The sequence below is a fragment of the Pan troglodytes genome, chromosome 14 (genome assembly GCF_028858775.2).
Source record: "Pan troglodytes isolate AG18354 chromosome 14, NHGRI_mPanTro3-v2.0_pri, whole genome shotgun sequence".
NCBI lineage: Eukaryota > Metazoa > Chordata > Mammalia > Primates > Hominidae > Pan > Pan troglodytes.
The window spans coordinates 115,368,492-115,392,606 of record NC_072412.2 but is presented as its reverse complement, the minus strand read 5'-3'; the positions used below and the strand labels follow the sequence as shown (position 1 = coordinate 115,392,606).

The window sequence follows — 24,115 nt, the reverse complement described above, 5'->3', positions numbered from 1 at the left end:
CCCGACTGTCTTCATCTGGGTGCGTGGGTCCGTCCTTCTGGAAGGACCTCGGGTCCGGACCGCTGCCCTCAGCCGCAGCTTTCACCTTTCCCTGTGTTCCTGGAGCTGGGCTCCGCCTGATTCTTGGTGAGCTTGAAGGTTCAGACCTGAAAGTCATTTAAGAAATGAGCATCCATTTTGATGGCTGCTAATAGCGACAGTTAACCGTTTCCATTCTACACATAAACTGTGGGAGCTTTTCCATCAGAGGCATTGTTTTTCTCTGAAGGGGTGAAACGGTAAGGCTGCACACAGCCTAATGCAGTGGTGTTCAACTTGAGCATATGTGGGAGTTACCTGGAGGCTTTGCTGAAACATGGATCTCTGGCCTGTGTTAACCCCGCAGTTTCCGATGCTGTAGCTTTGGGGCGCGGCCCAGGCTGTGCATTTCTAGTGAGTCTCCGCATAATGCCGATGCTGCTGGCCGGGGGACCACCCTGTGAGGACCCTGCCCCAGGTGAGACTCACCTGGGGAGGATTGAAAAATTACCTGTTGGGCCTCACCCCAGACCCATTGAAGTGAAACATGAGATGGCTAGGAGGCAGGGACGGACATTTTTCAGAGTTGTCCAGGTGATTTGAATGTGCAGCCAGGATTTACAATCAGTGCTTTGGAGAAAACAAGGGAAAGACAACACAGGTCTTCTCAAGAACAATTGGATAGGAGAGTGCCTGGTATTGTTCTTCCCGTTCTGATCAAATATCCATGAGGAGAGAGAGCTGATGCAGAATGCAGCCAGTGGTGCATTCTGGCTGTCTAAACTTTGAATGGTGTTTGGGGTCGGGGAGATGAGAGGGAAAGGTGAATGCTCAATTCGGGAGACTTTATTTAATTTTGTAGTTGTTTTCTTTGTAGGGTTCCTAGCAGGATAGAGGCTTTGTGGGAACAGTGAAACATATAGTAAAATTTGGATGCCGGATTAGATGTGAGCCTAAGGTGTAAACAGTCTTCAAGGGTCATGAGATGAGGATCAAGGTGGGCTGGAGATTCACAGCCTTTTGTTCTTAAATAGACCAGTTTAGTGCTATCTAAATCCAGTATCTGTTTTATAGTATACTTAGGACTGTCGGTCCATAGGATTTAAAATTATAGCTGTGGGGTGAACTCCCTGTTATTCTAGTGTAATAGAGAAAAGCTATTTCCTTTATTAAAACCGTATGCTAGAAGATGAAAAGAGTCACAGAGAATTATCAGGAGTGTGGTGCTTCAGCATCCAATTAAATCATTGGAAGTCGCCAGAATGTATCCTGTGAACAGTGATTCTCAGCTGAAGGTCACTTTGGTTGGAGTTACTTATACACTATTGCTAGTGTGTCAGAAAGTTGAAGGATTAGCTGCCTTATAAGACACAGACCATTATAAACACAGCAGCAGCAGCAGCAGCAGCAGTATAATTGAGTGGGGAAAAACACACATATTTATGGTCTGCACAAATGGGTATATGCCAGAGTGAACATGAAAGTAAATTACATCTTGCCCGAATCTGATTCTAATCAGAAAACAGCCAAGAACATAACACCTTTTCCTGCTTTCAGTGGAGCTGGTGGGACAAACCTGGACTGGGTGGAGCTGGGGCCCCAGCAGTGGTCTCTGCCATAGCAGGCGCCATAAGCTGGAATTTGTGCCTCCAGGCCTGGAGGGACGCAAGGCGTTTCTGATGAAGCCGATACATTCAGAATTGGGGTCCAAATAGGAAATAATGCCCTTTTCAGGCTAGTGAAAATGTTGAACTCTAAGAGATAAGTTTATTTAGAGACTGGATTGAGCTTTCGTTTAAGATTTCCCACCTGCGTAAAATTCCTTTCAGCCCATAGGATTCTTGATTCTGAAGTCCAGACAGAAGCCTGTGTTCTGTAGCTGCTGAACAAAGATGAGAGATCATTGGGGCTGCTGTTTGTCCGAAGTTTGTGTGGGTATCATGATGAACCCTCTTCTAAGAAGTAAAAGGACTCTTAAATCAAAATAGACAACTGCAGTCAGTCCACCATGCGCAACGACATTTAAAAAAAAAGAGATATCTGCCCCATTGGGTTTCTAGTAAAGTAAGTTGAACACAGAGAACAGCAGAATAGGAAAGGCTAGTGTCACCTTGGTCTACATAGCACCAAAGTTGTGGTCCGTTGAGACAGAAAGGAAGCATTTAGGAACTTGGGATAAATATCCACTTTTATTTAACTCATACATGCACTAGAAATTTGTTTGGGACGCTCATAAATACAGAGTTCACAGTAGATCAGTGTCCTTTGAGGAAATGATTTGTAGAAGGCCGACTTGCAAAGCATTTCTTTGAAGATGAAATAGAGAAAGCACTTCCTGGGCGGCCCCCTGCCCTGCCTGGCTCTTAGAAGTGGCCTGTGTTTCCACCCTGAGCTCTTCCTGTTCTGCATGGGAAGACCTCGTTAGTGATGCTGATGCAGAATAATTTGGGGGTTATGTGGGTAATGTTTGGTATTTGCATAAGTGATAGCAGAGAGGTAAGGTTCCAGCCATGTCTGGCACTTGTTTACAATAGAATCATGAATGGGGGTGGGCTTTCAATGCAAGAGCCAGTTAAAAAGTATATCTCAGGTACATCTGTTTTTATTAGTCCAGAGCAAACTCTAGATTATGCATCTTATTTGAGGGCAGGTTAAGGTTACTTATCATGTGTTTTTGGTGTGTGTGCATGTGGAAAACTCTAACCAATTTGTTAGGTTTCGTTGTTGTTTGGGAATTGGAAAGACGCTACGAATTTCCTGTGCTTTAAAACTGATTTTTAAAATTAACTTTATATGTTTTTGTGTTAGGATGGTAGATTGATGAATGCCATAAAATTTGCTGTTTTAGTATTCCTTTTTAGTGATTTTAGGGATTTTATTCTAAAATTGGCATATATATATGTATGTATGTATAAGACAGATTAGATCAGAATTACTACTGAAAGTATCCATATTTAAATTTTGTTGAATAAAAGGATTATCATTTCTTAAGGGGAAAGAATGATAAGAGATATGTTTCCAAAGGGACAATAAAATCACGATTTATGTTGAAAAGTTTTGCCTTTTGAAGTCGTAAAGCAGAGAATTTTCCTAAATTCAGAAATCCAGTGAGGTGATTGACAAACCACACAAGCTTTCTGTTTGCTGTGGCGGGTGCTAGTTTGCTTTAGTTGGCTGGCTCTGGCCATAATAAGACAATAGCGTGCACTGCTGCTGCCCTATTCGCAGGAGCAGACAACTAAGGTGCTAATGAAAACACACACGGGCTTTCGTGAATGAAAGTCACATGACTTGTTCTGTTTCCTTTATTGAAAGAGAAACCTTTACAAAAATAGTACTTCATAGAAGGAAGCATAGTATGTGGAACACTAAACCAGGAATCAGGAAACCAGGTTTCTAGTTGCTGATCTTAATGAGTCATTGTGTGTCTATGGGAGAGCCACTTAATCCTGCCTTCTCACTTTCCCTGTCTGTAAAATGGGGGTAATTATAATCCTCCCCTTTCTGTGTCACAAGGCCGCTGGAAGGTAAATGAGGTCATAAACATCAAGAGTGTTTTAAGCTCTTCTAAAGGAAGATGCTAATAAATCCAGTTGTTGATACTTATTGCTTTGAAACCATGAATGTATACAGGAAAGACACTTTTGTAAATGGGTACTCTTAAATTGAAACAAACAGTAACAGCATAGTCTGAAAATGGAGCCAGCACCTTAAAAATTGCTTACCTTTACTGCTTATTGCTAGTTCCGCTCCAGGCTCCCAAGAGCCATTGTTTTCCCCCTTTATGTAACTTAAGATCTGTTCATAGATATTTATGAACAGATTGTAACAAAGTAGTGTTCTAAATTACATAGAAAAGTAACAATTAGGGAAAACAGTATGGTAATCCTGAAACTATGTTAAGACTGAACTTCTGATTACCTTTTATGACTTGTTTTTATATTAAGAGATGTTGACAAGATGAAAATGTATAATTACAATATACATTTTAAAAATCGCCTCTTAATGCCGAATGCATTGAAAGAAAAACAGAACCCTGAGGTTGTTTGACTACTCATTGTTTAGTCTGGGGGTTCATTCTTTGGGGTCGATTTAATGAGGGTGGTCATTCCTGCAGTTTTGATGGTAGCACTGTGCTTATCAAACATAGTAGGAAAATGTGTGATTGTTTTGTTTTTCTACCACCCAAAAAGGAATCTTAGTAGAGAATTGATATTTTATTTTCTTTAGAAGTATGAGTATTTAAAATGAGGCTCTTTTTTCTGAAGAGAAGAACTTGGAAAAGTTTTAGTAACAGCATGAGTATAATGGGTTTTCTGTGAAAATTCCCACTAATGCATTTTCTTTAGAAGCATAGTTCTAAGAGCTAATTTTGGTATCAGATTTGGCAAGTAGAAAGGGTTTTTGTTTGTTTGTTTTGGTTTTTTTCTAGGGGGAGTAGCACAGAATCAAGTGTTCCCATTTCACCTTATAAACTTAAGGGAAAATGTAACTTTATTCTTTCATCTGCATTGCCAAGTAGAATGAGGAAAACACTGGGTGAAGCAAAGTGCTGTGCCCCCCGCCCCCCAACCTGCATTTGGACAGCTGTAATGCAGGTGGATTCTGTTTCATTTCTCTAGTACGGATGACAGCAGAATGTATATTTCTATACAAAATGAACAAAACATTTTAATGTTGGCGTTTTAATGAACAAATGAAAACAAAATTTTCTGAATGTCCAAAAGTATTGGTTATAAACATATTAACTGTCAGATCATGATTTTTGTGAAAAGAATGCTGTCCAAGTTTAGATAGGGACACTCTTTCTATATTTAGTTTGAGTGGGTTCTTCAAGATTGCAGTGGTTATTCTGACTCATTTAAGGTAGATTATTATACGCAGAGTTCAGTGCTAGACTTTTCTGAAGAAAACTAGTAAAGTCATCATTTGGCATGGAGGAGATGATGGGGTTGATGATTGCTACTGATTTCAATTTCTTTCAAGATAGCTACAGAGACTTACATTAACTGGGTGCTAAAATACAATGCATAGGTGAAGGTTAGTATAGAAAGAGTTGGAGTATATGTTGTGTACCAACATTTTGCTCTGTAGGTGCAAATAATGCAAGATACTTCTGTGTGTTATAGCTTTATTACTTAAGTGAATTCATTACATAAGAATTCTGAAATAGATTGGATTAAAACTTATAGGTTACATGTTTACAAATGATAAAATAGTCAATTTGGTGGTTCTGATTAATTTTCTATTAGACTAGAAAAATACTAAGTTTGTATAGAGTCACTTTTATGTGTCCAAAGACACTGTAAAACTTGAATGGGTAAAGGCGAAGCCTTGGAAACTCTGTCCAGTTTTCTTATGTCATATATGATATCTATATACACAAATAAGGTTTATAAAATATTCCTTGCTTACTGTGTTTTTACTGAAATTTGGAATATTCGATCAAATATTTTGACCCACGATATATTTTTTAAAAATAAGTGATCACATGCATTGCACCCTGTAAATGCTGGGGGTTTTTTTTTTTGTTTTTGTTTTTGTTTTTTTTTTGAGACAGAGTCTCGCTCTATCACTCAGTCTGGAGTGTAGTGGTGTGATCTCGGCTCACTGCAACGTCCACCTCCCGGGTTCAAGCGATTCTCCTGCCTCCGCCTCCTGAGTAGCTGGGACTAGAGGTGCATGCCACCATGCCCTGCTAATTTTTTGTATTTTTAGTAGAGATGGGGTTTCACCATGTTAGCCAGGCTGGTCTCGATCTCCTGACCCCGTGATCTTCCCGCCTCAGCCTCTCAAAGTGCTGGGATTACAGGCATAAGCCACTGCGCCCGGCCTAATGCTGGATCTTTTAATATTCATTTTAAAGAGTATCAGGTTTTCCAGCAACATGTATTTGGGGCTGGTGTGTGTGTGTGTGTGTGTGTGTGTGTGTGTGTGTGTGTGTTTCCATAATATCTCATCCAGTCATGCTCCAGGAGGCTGGATATGATATTTTTCTCCATAACTGAAATTCAAGTATTAATGATGTGTTCTTTGTTCATGTTGAAACTTTATAACTTAAGCATAGTCTACTGCTGCTTTATCCCTATACAGTTAGTACAAATACTTGAGTCAGTTATTACGGTGTGGTATGAAATTTCAATTGTTTTCAATGCATAAAAACAGATATTATGATATAGTTCATTATACTATGTGATTTTGTTACTTTACAATCCTATTATACTATGTGATTTTGTTACCTTAAAATCCTTATGTTTATGTTAAGAATGACTCATTCTTCGATGAGCATGGTGGCTCATGCCTGTAATCCCAGCACTTTGGGAGGCTGAGGTGGGTGGATCATCTGAGGTCAGGAGTTCAAGACCAGCCTGGCCAACATGGAGAAACCTCATCTCTACTAAAAATACAAAAATTAGCCAGCCATGGTAGCATGCACCTGTAGTTCCAGCTACTCAGGAGGCTGAGACAGGAGAATCACTTGAACCAAGGAGGCAGAGGTTGCAGTGAGCTGAGATCGTGACACTGTACTCCAGCCTGAGCAGCAAAGAGTGAAATTCAGTCTCAAAAAAAAGAAAGAAAGAAAGAAAGATTTTGCATAGTATTAATGCTTAATCTTTAATATTTAAGAATATGAAATAGTGCTTTCTCTATGCATTCTATGGACTTAAATAAGTCAATCTTTGGCCTCCAAAGTATAAGTGTAACAGATAATCCTGCAACTTGGTAGACAACTGGCAACTGAAGATTTTGAAAGAATCTTATTGAAGTTGAATGCAATGACGAGGTACCATTATTCTGATCAATATTGACGGATAACTGCCTGCCACTCTTCTCTTGGGGTTAAAAGAGTTGTGTAAAATTCAAAAGGTGTTTTTCTTCCCTTTATAGTGGTAAGACATTTTCCTATATACAATATTGTATAATATTCCAAAAAATCCTATGGCATAGGCAGAACCACCATGAACCCCATTCTTTGGAATCAAGAACCTACAGTGTAGAGAGGCCAGATGACTTGCTCCAGATCTCTGAGCCAAAAGGAGAAGGAGTGTCGGGTTCAACCTCATAATATCTTGGTATCCCTAGCCCAGTTCTCTAATGTCATATTGTCTGCTTGGGAAGCTCATATGCAATAATTACATTAGGATTTTATTCTAGACCCTTGCCTCAAGCAACATTTAAGTTAATATTTTGCTGGAGTGATAGTTAATCTCCCCCCCTTTTTCTTCCACTGGGTATCAATTCAAAGAAAAATGGGGACCATTGAGGAGGAAGACTGGTAGGAAAGCACTCTATTTATTGTAATCAGTTTTTACATCCACCGGTTTGGAGAGTTTAGTATTTGATACTATTTTCAAGGCTGTGATGTTACTAGTGAATTTTAAAGTTGACAATCAAGTTGGTGATGGATCTGTTCTGGGGACTCCAGTCATGCTTCCTGGACCTCTAGATGTGTCAACAAAGTGGAAAACTTAGATTCCTCTGGCTGTCTTTCATTACCTCTTGGTAAAGCAAACTGTATATGATACTTGGTAAGATACCTCCCCGCCACCGCCACCATCAAATACATTAAAACTCTTGCAACTCAGGTGGTGACAATACGAAAAAAATATACAAGGGTGTTCTGAGAAGGAAGAGTTGAGAACCGTTGATAGAATGTAACTTAGTTATTTAAGGTTGTGAAAACAGAGGCTGTGTGAGGTCCGGAGTCTTAGTCAAGGTCACTGATTCAATTAGTGGTAGAGTTGTTTGTAGATATCATCAAGAAAGAGTAGGAGAATGTGATACAAACAATGACACATCTCAGTTGGTTCTTTGTATCTTGATGAATAACTTTCTCCCAGGATACAGCCTATGCTCTTTAGAACAACTTTGTATTTGTAGAAATGATATTAGTCTTTTTACTTTGGAATATTTTAGTAACTTTCTTCATCCATAGACTAAAAGAAACCCTGAAAGCCAGAAATAGAGCATGCAGAATTCCTTAATGAAGAAACGCGTTATAAATCAGAGAAATATGGCTGTTCATGACTATGTGGACGGTGTTTACTGAGTGGGGAGAAGATTTGGCAAATATTTAGGGTCATGTATTTACTTTGTTAAAGAAAAGGAAACAAAGTTATTGTTTCATGAAGACCCCCAGTGAAATCTAAAGGCCTAGATTATCTAGCAGAATTGAAGGCGGCTTCTGTGTAACAGGTTCAGCCTGGGCGGTGACACAGTGATGAGTCAGCGGGTGTGTTCGGTCACTGCTCTCTGTGTCTCTAAGACAGGTGCTTGTTCTATAAGTGAAATATCATATATTCCCCATTATGCATAAGTCCATTAACATTTTTCTAAGAAATGAGTCATTAACCTATTTAATGAGTTTATTTGAAAACTAATCAATTTAGAATTTGCCTAAGGACCAATAACTAACTAATCAGTTGTTGCTAGGTGGTTATCTTCTGGGGAATTGAGTATTTTGTCAGTGCCTTTTTATTTTTAACAGCCCTTGTTTTTTTCCTTTTTTTTAATTCTCAGGAAAAAAATCATTTAGCTGGATTTTTATATGAAGATAAATAGTTTTCATACAAATTTAATTTCACAGAAGCTGCCATTATTCTAATGACGTGGGTATAACCTCACTTTCAAAAGGAGAAAGAAACACTTTAGCAAACACATAAAAATTCTTAAGATATTCACACTTTAAAAAATGTAATAGGCAAATCTGTGGCCTGGAACTCTTGTGGGCAGTGCAGTGTTTGCTTTGTGTGAGCTGTCAGGCCCCTCAGCATCAAGAGACAGTACCTCCTTCCTGGCCAGCACCCCCAGCGGTGAGCCCCGTGACCCACCAAACAGCAGGTGAGATTGGAGACCTGGCTGGATGAGCAAAGCAGGAAAGCAGTTTTGCTACCCGGGCGAATGGAGTTACGGACCTTCTTCCAGGTTAAGAAGAAAGCCATGTTCGGAGTGCCCTGTGTTGCAGTGATGGGTTTGTTGAGCACCCACCAATTTAGTCAGGAAGACTGTTGCAGACGTGTGGTCTGGGGGTCTTCATGAATCGGCCAGAAGCCTTTTCCCCAGCAAGGTTTGGGTGCCTCTGGGAACTTTTGCCTTCTGCAGAGGACCTGGGAAGAGCGTGCACCTACCTGCACCGCTCCGTGCTATGAACCACCGAAAATAGGGACTGAAGTCAGGGACCATCTGACCCCGTGAATTCCTGGGTCTGCGGCAGAAGCCGCCCCCGATCCCATCATCTCAGTGGCCACCCTCACCCATGACTGCCCTGCGCTGCCTGGGCCCAGCGCATGCTGGGTGAGCCTCCCTGCCCTCCTTTCTTTGTTTGGGACTTCCCATACCCAGATGGATGGATAAATAAGGGGAATTGTGAAGCAGGGAGAAAAGTTTTGGAAATAGGCCAGAATTTCTTTACTAAATTTAAAAACCATGCCCATAATCCTTTAGAAACTCCACGCAATAAGCAGGATTAAGCAAGTCGTGGATTAGAGTGTATTGAGCAGAGACTGTTTTTGTTTGAAGAGGTCAGAAATGGAGGTACTGGGACCCTAGTATACTGTGGACATTGCAGGGCTTCTGAACTTCCCAGACAGCAGAAATTCCTGGAAAAGAAGAGTCTTGTGGTCAGTTTCTTACCCCACACCTTTGGTGCATTTAAAAAAAATAAATTACTAAAGTGCTTTGCTTCAGTTTTATTCTGGTATGATAGTAGGTATTCACTTTTTATTGTCTTCCTGCATAAAAGCAACCTAAAATAACATTTTACACACGCAAATGAAACAGAAAACAAATCCATAAGCTACCCATACCCTCTTCCAGTTCTATATATCAGGTGAGTGTGCTGAGACTTGTACAAATAACTTATGTTGTCAAGTAGACATCTACTAAATGTATAGTTCAACTGAAAGTATATTTGGGTATGCTTTAGCAAAATGTATTAGTTGCGAAAGTACCAAATCTCTTTTTCTCTTTTAAAGTATTATAAATCCAGGATTGTAAATTTATTTTAATTGCAGTCAGTTTCAGAAAACTAACTTTAATTTAGCTGGCTGAGAAAGCAAAAGAGAAAAAATTAAAATATTAATGTTGAACTGCATGAAAATACTAGATACAAAGGCTACACAAAACCCTTTTAGATATAAACATCCATGAATTTGCATTCATTGATGCAAAGACATTGTTGAGATTATTTGTTCTGACAAGTTTTTTAAATGAGAATTTTCTCCTAAAGGTTTTGTAGCTTCTACATGTAAGGGCATTTTGGTGTTTGGGGACAGATGAAAGTTTCAGTGGTCCAGTAGAAAGGACACACCTTGGTTCAGTTTGCCGTCTTACTGTTATTTGCAGCTTAGCTTATCAGTGTTCCTAGTTCCAGATGAAATAATCACTGCAATGAAATGTCCAAGTTTTCCCAGCAGGGAGCATTTAATGAAGTTCTTAGAACAAGTCTGGGTGATACACATTCATCTGTGTGAGTCTTGATCTGTCCAGGTTCGCTGGGCTGTTTAGAATCACTGGGTCTTCAGCCATTTCCAAAACGCAGAACACAGTTGATATTTTAAGCCAATCAATGTATTGAGAGTTCAGCGTGTGTCAGCACAAGAGTAGATGTCCTGGGAGATGCAGAAGAAATGTGAAGCCTGGCCTCTGTTCCCTAGGTGCCTTCAGAGTCAACTTGGCAGCATCCCACCGTGCACCATTTTCTGGGCAGCCCCTCTGATCCTTTTCATAAGTGTCCACCCCGCAGGCAATCTTGGCTGAGCACAGAGAATGGGATGTTTCACGGGATGTCTCTGCTGCGACAGTGGATATCCTTGCTGGAACATTCACAGTACTGGTCCCATTCACAGCTGGGACCACTCAGATGTTTCACCCCGTCACCCCTGCGTGAACCTGGGGTGCATCAGATGAGGTAGTGTTTGTAAGTTTTCTTCTCTGAAAAATAGTAGCTTTGATTCTGCTGCTATCCCAATTCCTAGATGTCAGCTTGCCCTGAGCTCTTGGTGGCCTTGCCTCCAAGCTCTCCTGGTATTTCATTCTGTGCTCAGTCTTTGTTGTAAATGGTAGTATTCCAGAAACTTCCCCATTGTCAGGTTTCTTGGCTGCTTTTTGTAGGCAGCCCCAAAGGCTGCGTTAAGAGTATTGATCACATTCTTTTATAGGCATCGCTAGCCTGTTCAGGAAAGCCCCCTCCTTTCCTGCCAACCACAGCCCCCACCGGTTCAAAGGGCTGCTTCCCGCTCTTGGCCTCCCTGCCCTCCATGGTGGTGGCCAGTGTAGGCGAAAGAAGGACGTCCCATTGGGTTGGGGAGCTCCAAGTCACCCACCCGTGAGGCTGATGGGGGAGTTAGTCACAGATGAGTCTCCTCCCATTCTCACCTTTTGCCACCTTTTACAGTTTTCAGAAAAAAAGAAAAATAGGAACTTTACTTATGGGTTGCTTGAGAAAGGTAGAAAGTTGGGGGCAGAAAGGACGATGGCAAAAATGGTGAGATCTCCCTTTGATTTTTAAATGTATTCAAACTGTTAAATTTCTGCATGTTTTCATTTCAAAGATGACAATTGTTGCATATAGACTATCTCAAAAATACTTCATCCATTTGAGCAATATGAAAGAATAGGCTAGAGAGAAACAGATTTGGTTTTTCAAGCTAAAAAGAATAACAGAAAGTGGGCGAGTCTTCAGTGAGCTGTCTGCCTTTGAAACCTAGGAAGTAAACTTAATTTGGATGTGCATTTAGGAGATGAAGCACTATAGGTGGTGAAATGCTCTGGCAATGAAGCAGGGAAGGGAGCGGGGGGAAAGGAAATTTGAGCCAAGCAACCTGAAGGTCAGGGGAAGCCGGTCTTATGGATGTTAAGGGAGGAATCCAAGTAGGCAAAGGGGATGAACAGCAGTGCAAAGGCTCTGGGGCAGCAGGTTGCCCGGTATGTTCCAGAACAAGAAGGAGGCCAGTGTGGCTGGCATGGAGAGCTAAGGCTCAAAGGAGAAAGTGAAGAGAAAGAGGTGGTAAAGGATCAGGAGGAATTGAGCCCGGCCAGCCGTGCTACTGATGTTAGCTCACATGTCACAGTGTGTGAGGGAGATAGAGCCCTTGGGAACAATAATATGCAGAGCTTTTAAAAATTTTCATACTGTAGCCATCAATTCCATCATCATGGTGGTGGTATCCCTGGGTGGTGGTGGTGACTTGGTAGAGTATACGTCAACTCGAATTTCTTCCTCAAAAGTATATAAAATTTGAAAAGACCTAGAAGTGATCTAGTGGAATGAAGACACTGAGATACCATTGAGGTTGGGGAAACTACTGGGACGTGCTTACAGGATAAACTGCAGAACAAAAGCAGAAGTTTGTAATCATGGAATGACATGTCTTATTCTGAAAACTTAACGTTTGTAGCGTACCTTATAATTCATAAGACATTTAAAAATGGTATTGAATCCCGATAACCTATGCGTAGGGTTGGATCTTGTTGCTATCCCTGTTTTTTAATGGAAAATCTGAGGCCTGAAGATGGTAGGCCATGTATATGCCTGCCCCGCCATTGAGCCTGGCTCCTGCTGTTGGAGAAACTTTCCCAGTCTGTAGAGAGAGGATGTGGTCCTGGCAAGCCTGGCTCCTGCCTGATTCTGTATCTTCTGGTAACACACAGCCGTCATTTAAAAAAAAAAAACACAAGGTCTTTCCCTCTGACAAACTAAAAGCTGAATCCGCTTATTTCGAACTCTGCCTTGAGGCAGGATGCCCCGTGCATTATGGTTAACTGTAGGACCTGCTAACCATCGGCTTATCAAACAAATCAATTTCACTCTTCAGCTAATTTGGAAATGAAAATTATAGAAGTTAGAAAAAATGTGCAGAAAATGTATTTTTCCAATGTATTCCATTTGTTTCATAGAGATCCTGGCTTCACAGGAAAGAGCCAAGGGCATGGGTTTTGCTGAGGGCATAAGAGCTTGGGGAAGGTGAGGGCTAGGTGTGTACGGGTGCCCTGATGTCCTCTTAGCCTGCTGGTGAGGAAAGTGCACGTTTAATAAATGGGCTCCAGCCAACTGTGTGCAGTTATTTGTAGCCTGCATAATTTTAAAAATGTGGTTGAGCATTTAGGTCTATCTTCAGAATTTAGGCTCCATTTGACTTAGTTTTCCTGAAATATGTAGAAAACTAATGGTGAAAGAGGACCTAATTCTTAAATTATCTGCTTGAACTGTGCTGCTAGTTATTCCAAGTAGAATTTGTAAAATGGTCCATCATTCTCTAAGCAAAATGAGGGAAATAACAATTATTTTATAGAAATTTCATATGTATTGAATATTACAAAATCATGTAACTGGAAATGTTTAAATGGTCACGCTGGGCCAGGCACGGTGGCTCACGCCTGTAATCCCAGCACTTTGGGAGACCAAGGCTGGTGGATCACAAGATCAGGAGTTTGAGACCATCCTGGCCAATATGATGAAACCCTATCTCTACTAAAAATAGAAAAATTAACTAGGTGTGGTGGCACATGCCTGTAGTCCCAGCTGCTTAGGAGGCTGAGGCAGGAGAATCGCTGGAACCCGGGAGGCGGAGGTTGCAGCGAGCCGAGATTGCACCACTGCGCTCCAGCCTGGGCAACAGAGCGAGACTCCATCTCAAAAAAAAAAAAAAAGGGAAAATGGTCGAGCTGATTTTCCAGAATGGAATATCACTGCGTGATGCTCTCTGGGAAGAGAAGGCATTAAGTCTGTAACACACAGGACAGAACTATTGTCTAGTCTGTATGCATCTGCTTGATCCTGAGTTTTGTCACCTTGGTTACTAAGAAGATGGTTAGAAAGTTACGTCTCTCTTGAATCCATTCTTAAAGGCCTTCGAGGACTCAGGCACAGCCTTGGGAAACCAGGAAATGTGACTGTGTCAATCATCACACAGTCCAACTTCCTTTTCGTGTAGGAAATGTTTTCTTTATCATTAATTGATCAGTTCTCCCCTTTCCAAACTTCTGGCAATTTGGGAAATGGAATCTTTATGTTGCTGGGTATTTTCTTCTTCCACACCTCCTTCTCCTTGCTGGAAAGGAGGGGAGGGCAGAAGACATGTTTGTGGCCACATTCCCGGTGTGGCCCGCCTGGACAGGAGCCAGGGTGCACACTGACCTGCACAGCCTCTGGCCCCTGTCCCTGGGCCTGACAGGCAGGAGCAAGGGGCCTGTCCTCACTCTGAATCCAACTGCTTCTGACTCTGGGCACCCTGCTGGACCCTCCAGGAGAAGTTGGGGCCCACGTTTCTAGGCTGCCCGCTCATCCAAACCTCCCTCCATGTCCCTGACCAAAGCATTTCGCAGATCTGGGTCCTCTGGTGTGTGAGGCTCCTCCCAGCCCATGAGCATTTGAAAATGTCTACAAGATCTTTGCCATTTTAGGTTCTACCGAACCTAAAGAATGTATGTTTCCTCTGCTTAGACTTAAGTTTTTGAGTAACTTTATAGACACTTTGGCATTTTGGCTGAAAGGGCATGTGCAGTAACTGAATATGACTTGTGCACTGTTTCAGTGCCAGTGGGTCACATGCAGGGGAGTCGGAGCCAGGGTGGATGAGGCTGGGATATCTACATGCTTGGTGGGGAGTTGGAGTCAGGGTGGATGAGGCTGGGATATCTACATGCTTGGTGGGGAGTCGGAATCAGGGTGGATGAGGCTGGGATATCTACAGGGTTGGTGGGGAGTCGGAATCAGGGTGGATGAGGCTGGGATATCTACATGCTTGGTGGGGAGTTGGAGTCAGGGTGGATGAGGCTGGGATATCTACATGCTTGGTGGGGAGTCGGAATCAGGGTGGATGAGGCTGGGATATCTACATGGTTGGTGGGGAGTCGGAATCAGGGTGGATGAGGCTGGGATATCGACATGCTTGGTGGGGAGTCGGAATCAGGGTGGATGAGGCTGGGATATCGACATGCTTGGTGGGGAGGAGGAGCCAAGGTGGATGAGGCTGGGATATCTACATGGTTGGTGGGGAGTCGGAATCAGGGTGGATGAGGCTGGGATATCTACATGGTTGGTGGGGAGTCGGAATCAGGGTGGATGAGGCTGGGATATCTACATGCTTGGTGGGGAGTCGGAATCAGGGTGGATGAGGCTGGGATATCTACATGCTTGGTGGGGAGTCGGAATCAGGGTAGATGAGGCTGGGATATCTACATGGTTGGTGGGGAGTCGGAATCAGGGTGGATGAGGCTGGGATATCTACATGCTTGGTGGGGAGTCGGAGTCAGGGTGGATGAGGCTGGGATATCTACATGGTTGGTGGGGAGTCGGAATCAGGGTGGATGAGGCTGGGATATCTACATGCTTGGTGGGGAGTCGGAATCAGGGTGGATGAGGCTGGGATATCTACATGCTTGGTGGGGAGTCGGAATCAGGGTGGATGAGGCTGGGATATCTACATGCTTGGTGGGGAGTTGGAGTCAGGGTGGATGAGGCTGGGATATCTACATGGTTGGTGGGGAGTCGGAATCAGGGTGGATGAGGCTGGGATATCTACATGGTTGGTGGGGAGTCGGAATCAGGGTGGATGAGGCTGGGATATCGACATGCTTGGTGGGGAGGAGGAGCCAAGGTGGATGAGGCTGGGATATCTACATGCTTGGTGGGGAGTTGGAGTCAGGGTGGATGAGGCTGGGATATCTACATGGTTGGTGGGGAGTCGGAATCAGGGTGGATGAGGCTGGGATATCTACATGGTTGGTGGGGAGTCGGAATCAGGGTGGATGAGGCTGGGATATCTACATGGTTGGTGGGGAGTCGGAATCAGGGTGGATGAGGCTGGGATATCGACATGCTTGGTGGGGAGTTGGAGTCAGGGTGGATGAGGCTGGGATATCGACATGCTTGGTGGGGAGGAGGAGCCAAGGTGGATGAGGCTGGGATATCTACATGCTTGGTGGGGAGTTGGAGTCAGGGTGGATGAGGCTGGGATATCTACATGGTTGGTGGGGAGTCGGAATCAGGGTGGATGAGGCTGGGATATCTACATGGTTGGTGGGGAGGAGGAGCCAAGGTGGATGAGGCTGGGATATCGACATGCTTGGTGGGGAGGAGGAGCCAAAGATGTGGATTTCCTCTGTCTCCACATCCTTGGGCAAGGACTGGTGATCAGCTGCTGCTGTCTTATTTTATTTGCTTCTCCAGTAAATGAACTTTATATAGTTGGTAACTTGGCGTTTTCCATTTTGCATTACTGAAATTTCAATAAATAGTGCTTTAGTTAGATGTAAATCTCTGTCATTTGTGGCAGAGGAATTTAAATGTCGGCCTGCATTTTGTTGCACCTTTTTGTATAGAGCAGAGAGAAGGGAAGTGCTGTCTCCCAGTGGCCTGGACCAGGCGGAGTCCAGCCTGTTGATGATGCATTTTGTGTGCTTGGCATGTGTGACGTGGCAAGGGATTCGTGTTATCTTTGGGCAGCTGCCTGAGTAGTAGACATGTGAGGCCCCTTCCCGGGCATTTTGTCCTGTCTTCAGGACATGAAGAAAGCAGCTAGGCAAAGGCACTCTTTGCAGCTTTAAATGGCCTAGAGTTACCCCCAGAAAAACAATTCTACTTGTGTTCCACTTCTGTCCAATTAAAACAAGTTTGTTCATTTTATTCTAGGAGCAATTTGCCATTATTTTTGTGCATTCGGCAGGTGTTTATTTGCTGCTTGCAGTTGTGGTTGTTCGTGGTGTCATTCACGAATACAATTTTGAACGAGGAAGAGCTGTGATGACAAATGCACTAAGAGACACCACTGTGGCTCTCCACAAATTAGCCAGAACATAAGGGTGGGAGGAGCCTGTCTTTCCCTGGCAGCACAGGGCTGCCTGGTCTTAAGAAGTCTGTAGTTGAGAACACAGCATGTGGTTACATGTATACATTATTTGAAGGTGCACAAAGAAAGCAAAGGGAAGCCAACCACAAAATGCCAGTTGTGCTAGTAGCATGTGCTTCTTTATGAATGAAAGAACATACGTATTTTTTGTATTAATTATTTATATATTTTATACATGAAATCTTATTTGACAGATTCCCTGTGACTCCACTGGGGAATTCAGGGTGGGAGAGGTAGTGCCCCCATCTTCATAAGAGGGAGCAGACTTAGAGACATAGCTGTAGAGATTACACAGCTGGTAAGAAGTGGTTCCTAGATGCTAGCCCTGGGGACCCGGCTCTGGTGTGGCCACAGTGCCTTTCACACCTGTATCCTGAGAGTCGTGGGAATGGCATGTAGTTTAAAGTACAGAGATGGGGGCATGGAGTCATTCCTAGGCTCCCAGGGAAGAGCAGGATGTTTTTGATATGGCCGATTAGGAAGAATGGGCACTTTGATCTCTGCAAAGAGAGCCTGCGCTTCAGTGACTAAGTAGGATTTGACCCTTCAACCTTGACTCTAGTAGATGGCTCAGTTAAAGGCTACGTGGTGATTCTTAGGAGGCTTTTAAATTAGATAGATGGATTTGTCCCTGGAGAGACAAAGCTGAAATCCTATATCACATAGATGTTATAGACCAGGGAGGGGGGATTTACCTACAGTTATTTAAGCTTTTAAAGTAGAAAAAAGGTCCAGTTGAAATGATATATAACAATAGGCTATTTGGAGATGGATATATTGTGAATAAATAATTATTCTACATTCTCTTAATTTGGTAGCAAAAATATAATTAGGTTTTATAATTTCTGATATAAACAATATAAACATTGTTATGGTGTACATAAAATTTTTTTAGATTAGTAAGAAAACCATACGTATAAACGTGTTAAATCTGAGAAAAGAATTACGTCGTTCATTGGCTATTTGCGATTTTAATGCACCTTATATCACTTGGCCCAAATACTCTTAGGGCAGAAGCATAATGCTTACATTCACATTCTCAAATGACCCAAGAAAGAGAAAAGATTTGGACCCTTAATGAATTGTAGATCTCATACGTAAACCTTTACTTCTGTTAAAGGAAGAATGCTAGTGTAGGATGTATTTAGCAATGATTAGATTTATTGAGCACTTTTGTGTTATGCATGAAAAATCAAATAGAATAGCGGTAGCTAAGAGAAATTCATTCCAAAAGTGTGCTGGCTTCATAAATGATTTTGTGATGTGTGTCCTCTTTTTCAGTAGGTTCTGTAACAGGATAGTGTGGTTTTTAGTAGACAGTATTTCATTTCTAAAGTTCGTAAGCTTGCAGATGATTTTCAAAGGGATATCAATTAGTTTCCCAGCATAACACACAGATGGAAATATATGGTGTTTTCCTGACAAATTTGCCTGTTTTTCTGCGCATTGTCTTCCTTAGTAAAGGTTGCCATGTTCATGTGCTCCTTGAAGGATTAACAAACATTCTGTGAAAGGTCAGGTAGTAAAGAGTTTAGGTTCATTGCCATGCAGTCTCTGTCACAGCTGCTCCACTCTGCTTATGGTGTGAAAGCAGCCATATGTAAATGCGTGAGCACGGCTGTGCCCAAATAAAACTTTATTTGCAGAGACAGGCAAGCCAGATCTGGCCTTACTTTACTGACCTCTGCTTGGAACGTCACTCTCCGAGTGGGCTGGAAAGGGTTTTCTTTTCTTCTGGGTCTCACGCAGTCCTAAAGCTTCGTTCTGTTTTAGAAAACTTTGTTCTGTTTTAGAAAACTTTATTGAGCATTTCTGCCTGTGAGAAATGGCATGAACCACATGGGGTTTTCGCTTCAATTTAATACCTATAAGCTTTACTAAGGACCTGACCAGCAGGCTGCTGGCTGCTGGGGACAGGGAGGTGAGAAGGCAGGGCCTGGGCATCAGCTGGCAAGGAAGACCGACCGTGGAGCACACCCTCATCGACTCACAGGCTTCACTGAATCTTGTGACATGCTAACATGCTGTTTAATGTCCTTCGAGGAGAGTTTTATAAAGAGCTAGTGGTTCATTGTGGAAGTTGACACTCTGGGGCCCCAGGTGACAGTTGCAGGTGTCTCTGCTCCTGCCCTGTCCCACCCATCTCATTGTCACCAAAGGGGAGCAGAGAGGAAAGTGTTCTGGGAGAGGTTGGGGACCCTGTTCTTCCACAGACTGGCAGGGAGGCTTCAGCAACTTGTTCGTGCTTCCTGGTCTGGGTTTTAACTAAAAAGGGTCTAACATTTCATAATTTAAAAGAAAGGGTCCACCCGCAATTCTTGGAACTTTTTGTATCTCAGGTGTTTGTGCAGAAGAATCATCGATACTGTTTCTCGTATGGCATTGGCGGCTGCTGCAGGGGCAGTGGGCAGTTCTTGCCATAGACGAATAGCTCACATCATGCACATGGCAGGGTTTTTAACAATAACACTCAGAAAAGAACCGTGTACATTCTGTGTTACACAATCTGCTGTAGCCGTGCACCGTAAAATTTATACAGGCTCCTGTGTAGGAAAGTTGAATGTGTAGAGGGAATTTGAAGTGCAGTAGGTAAAAGTTTAGGAGGCCTGATTTTCCTAGTTTTGGATGATTAAGACCAGGTCTTATGTGCAGGATTAAACAGGAGTTAAAGGGGGAAGATACCTTTTACCAAACCCAGCCTGTGAGACAACTAGATTGTCTCATCCTATTTTGTATTGTGTCATTAACATCAAGTTGCAACTTGATATTCGGAATTTTTTTTACTAACAAGCATTCAAAATGAAATGATTTTAATTGTCAGTGGAAGTGATGAGCTCATAGAAAAGAATGTTTTCAGTCTTTCTCAAGGAGGGCAGCAGGAAAGCAAGTTATTGCCCCTGTTTGTCATGGGGAACTTATTCTTCCATATTTTCCTTTTAAGTTAGTTTTTTTTCCAATTTAAAAGAAAAGTTCAAGTAACCGTTTTTCCTAGAATCTCTGGCTTTTGTTATCATACCCAACCTTACCTTTTTTTTTTTTTTCATGTTCTTAGAGTGTCTTGCTTTAGTAAAGTCTGGAGATACTAAATTATCGGGTTTATTTTTCTCAGAATTGCTCCTGCAACTGAAAAGTCAATTTTCCCTTGTAATTCTGTGCTTAACATAAAAGGCTGAAACTGGGCACTGAGATGTACCTGTACGATATGTTTGAGCTCATGGAAGGTTTCATTGCTTTCGGAATCACATTTGCTACTAGAAATACAAATTTTAATTTTAAGAAGTGTATCGTTTCATTTTGTCAAGTACATCAGTATTTGTAACACTCCTAATTCAGCTATGGCTGAAAATGTGAAAGCATCTTTACCTAGTCCATGAATTTGGCCTCTGGGTAGTCCAGTGTTGCTCACCAAAGGCCTGTGAGGCCCCATGTCCCACAGCCGTGCCATGGGGCCCTACGTGGTGGCCGTAAGCCCCTCTGCAGAGAGGACCGGGGCCTCCCTGGGCAGAGCTACCACGACCCAGGTGTATATCCTGGATTTTGAACATCGAAATGTAACATTGGAGGCAAACATGTCCAAACCCAAATTGTCATGAGAAATTATGAAGAAAAAGGATTGGTGAGTCAGACTGTGTGCCTAAAATGCTGCCTGATTTTATTGGCTGGAGCAAATTGACCTTATTTCCAACATGTTCTAGGCTTGATGCCCACTTCAGTTTTCTGTAATGTGATTGCAGTCATGGTGCCCAGCTCCGTGTGACATGTCATTGTTGGGACATTGTTCCATATATTACAAGGAAGCTTTCCTCCTTGTCTTAATCACAATGTTTTCTAGTGATTTGTTTTCTTTCCTCCTTTCTTTCGGGGGAGTCAAGTTGAGCAGTTTGAAGGTGGAGCTTTTACTGACAGCTCTCTCCTTCATTTGCATTCTGATTGCTCTTTTAAGTGGAGGAGAAAAGGGGAGGAATTATTGCCCATCTGCAGGGCATTATGGTGAGTGGCACAGGGGACTGTATCCCACGTATGAATGTCATCTGTCACAAGCGACAGCAGAAAGGAGATGCGGAGTGGATACACTGCACGACATGTCACATGGAACAACTCTCATCTCTGCTAAAAGTGTTTTTGTTTGTTGGTTTTATTTGCTCAAATAACTCTACGTGGATACGTCTGTGGATGGATTTCCTTACAAAGCAACGTCTAAGGGACAGAGTAGTACAGTGTGTAATGAGTGATGTGACAAATTCAATGAGTATCAGTAAGTTTACATTTTTTATATAGATTACCTGTAGCAGCAGGTGTGGTGTGTGGTGTTCTGTCATTGTGTTCATGAGCAACACGTGAGTCTTATTCTTTTCTTTTTGGTTTTGCCATTACAGCTGATGAATTCAGAAAATCTCTTCCTTCTTAGTGAATATTCACGGTAGAACAGCCATAAAATTAATAATTCTTTGCTTCTACTAAAATGAACACAGATAATACAACAAATAAATTTTTGCTGGAATCTCATCTTCAGGAAGCCTGAAGTTTGATGATATTTAAAAGTTGAGGATGTCAGATGATTAGTGTTAGAAAATTGTTGGTGTGTTTTTTTCCCCTGGTCAGGATGAACCAGGCTGATTTTCAGGGTGAGGGATAACTTCAGTTACTTTGAAAGTAAATGAATATAAAGGCAAAAGTTTACCCTCATTCCTAGGTTTGAATCTCTGGAGTGTTTTCCAGCTTTCTTCTTCCTGGGGTAGGGGAGTGTCACTGATGAGTGGGTGGCTGTCAGGTGGGTGGCAGGTATCGTGTTGCCGTGGTGGTTTCAACCAGGGGCACCAGCTCTTGGTGTTTGGTGTCTGAAAGCTGTGTGTGAACTACAGAGAGCCCTCCTGAGCCCTTGCACGTGTTAATCATTTAGCCCTATGCCTGGGGCCTTTAATAGTATGTGTGGCAAAGATTCTACCACCAGCTCAATTGGAAAAAGGTATTTGAGACATCAGTTCAGGCAGATGGCTTCTGTCTTAGACCTTCTTTCTCTAACAAATGAATAAAAATTATACTTAGGGTTTCAAAACAGATCCCTTTTTTCCACCATAAATTCTTAGTACTGATGCTTCTTAGGTCTCTGTTGTATCCCAATCCCTCTGCTGTGGCTGGCAGGTCCTAGTCATCTGGGTCCAATCTGAGGTGTGCTCCAGCCTTTTCCTCGCTGCCCTTTTGCACCTCCGCAAAGGATTGTTTCCGCTGGTTAATTCTGTTTAAATCACCGCGAGCGCTTCCAAGCATCCCAAAGGGTCACCTGGAATCAGCCGCAGCCTCCTGGGGTGGGGGGATGTCTAAGCAAGCAGGTCTGTGAGAGGCAGGGCACTGAGGAGCAAAACCACAGGCCTGTGCCCGCTGAGCACACCCAGACCACAGTTCTGGCTTTACCGTGAAAGGAGGCGGCCGTTGAAAGCAGTTGTATTAACCTAACAGGAGACAGGCTAGGTGAGACACATGCACGTTGGGCTTGCGCTGGTGCACGTGTGTGCATGTAGATGTGTGTGAAACGCCGCACAGCTGACACCCCCATGCCTGGCTCTGAGCGGGTGGTCATCCTGTTTCTGGTCTCCCTCACCTCAGCTCTCTTGTGTCCTTTGAGTGTGCCAGTAACAGGTTCATCTTCCTGTAATAACCCTTCCTTCCTCCCTTCTCCTTCCCCTTCCTCCCTCCCTCCTCCTTTTTTTTTCTTTCCTTCCTCTTCCCCTTCCTGTTCCTCTTCCGCTTGCCCTTCCCTTTCCCCTTTCCTTTTTTTTTTTTGTCAGCCATCTTCCCCCAAGTTATCAGTGAGGCCTTGCACCAGAGTAGAATTTAAAAAAGAAAATTGTTGAAAGGTCATTGCATGAATAAATGCATGGATGAATTACTTCCTTGCCATTTATCAGCTCTTTTCTTGCATAATGCTAATGCTTAGAAATTAACGTTTTGATAACTGTATTCTACTTCCAAAAAATAAAATTACATGTTCAACTTAATTAGAGCTCGCAAAGATGTAATGATAAGAGTTGAATTTTACAGTGATACAGCATCCTAAAAAAACAATGAAAATGTCAGTGGCCTCATGAAATCACAAATGAAAATGCAAAATAATTTTTTTCAGCAATAATTTACCCGCCATTTATATGACAAAGTGCTTAAGTTTGAGAAACTGAAGAACTTGTTTAGCTGTTTTCAAAATAACAGACTTAGAGTTAACATGAGATAATTCAGCCACATTTAGCTAATTGTTAGTGTCAAAATAAAATAAGCAATTGATTAGAAATTCTTCTGTCAATGGGTTTGCAGAGTCTCAGTTACCTGCTTTGTGGTGGCCATGGGATTCTTCCCAAATCAGGGTCTCAGGGACAAAATGCAAGCTCATTTTAGGGTGAATTACAAGTCAAGGTGTGTTTTAGCAAATGCCTGTTATTTTTTAGGGGATACAAACAACTAGATTCTCACTGAAGTCTCCTGGGATTGAAAATCACAACAATAATGAATCAGATAACTCAAAGACAGATCTTTCCTTAGGAAGAAATTAATTCTGTTAAGGTTCATTGGCAGAACATTGTTTACTTATTAAATTTATAATGGACATAAAGCTTTTTAAAAATAACAAGATAGGCCGGCCGCAGTGGCCCACGCCTGTAATCCCAGCACTTTGGGAGGCCTAAGTGGGTGGATCACCTGAGGTCAGGAGTTCAAGACTAGCCTGGCCAGCATGGTGAAACCCCGTCTCTACTAAAAATACAAAAATTAGCCAGGCATGGTGGCACGTACCTGTAATCCCAGCTACTTGGGAGGCTGAGACACGAGAATTGCTCAAACCTGGGAGGTGAAGGTTGCAGTGAACCAAGATCATGCCACTGCACTCCAGCCTGGGTGACAGAATAAGACTCCATCTTAAAAAAGACTAATAATAATAATAAATAAAATAGATAAAACAGCCTCAGAATGTCGCGTTGTAGGGAATTTTAAAATGTTCACTTTGTATATTGACAAGTATTTTTTCTGTAAAGCTTTTGGGGTTTTTGGGGGGCTATAGCGTGTAGTGCCTCGAGTTCATAAGCAGATGTGGTTTTGAGGGACTCACTCTCAGCTTCAGGGCACACTGGAAGTTTCTGTGTTGTTGAGTTCAGTCCTCTAAACTTAAGATGGAGAGAAAAGAATTTGGTTCACAAAAAAGTAAGTCAGGGAGTATGATAAGAGGCTAGGATCAGAATTCTAAAGGATTTTAGAAGAGTGTC

General features: G+C 42.5%; 1 protein-coding gene and 1 long non-coding RNA gene across 2 annotated transcripts in view; both read left to right on the top strand.

Annotated features, from left to right (window-relative positions):
* The window catches only part of IRS2 (insulin receptor substrate 2), a 32,551-nt gene that overhangs the window by 4,926 nt on the left and 3,510 nt on the right, over positions 1-24,115 (top strand). The window lies entirely within an intron of this gene.
* Positions 133-22,755, top strand: LOC134808158 (uncharacterized). The gene is made up of 2 exons (XR_010150561.1): positions 133-15,568; positions 15,618-22,755. It is a non-coding gene; the product is annotated as an uncharacterized LOC134808158 (long non-coding RNA).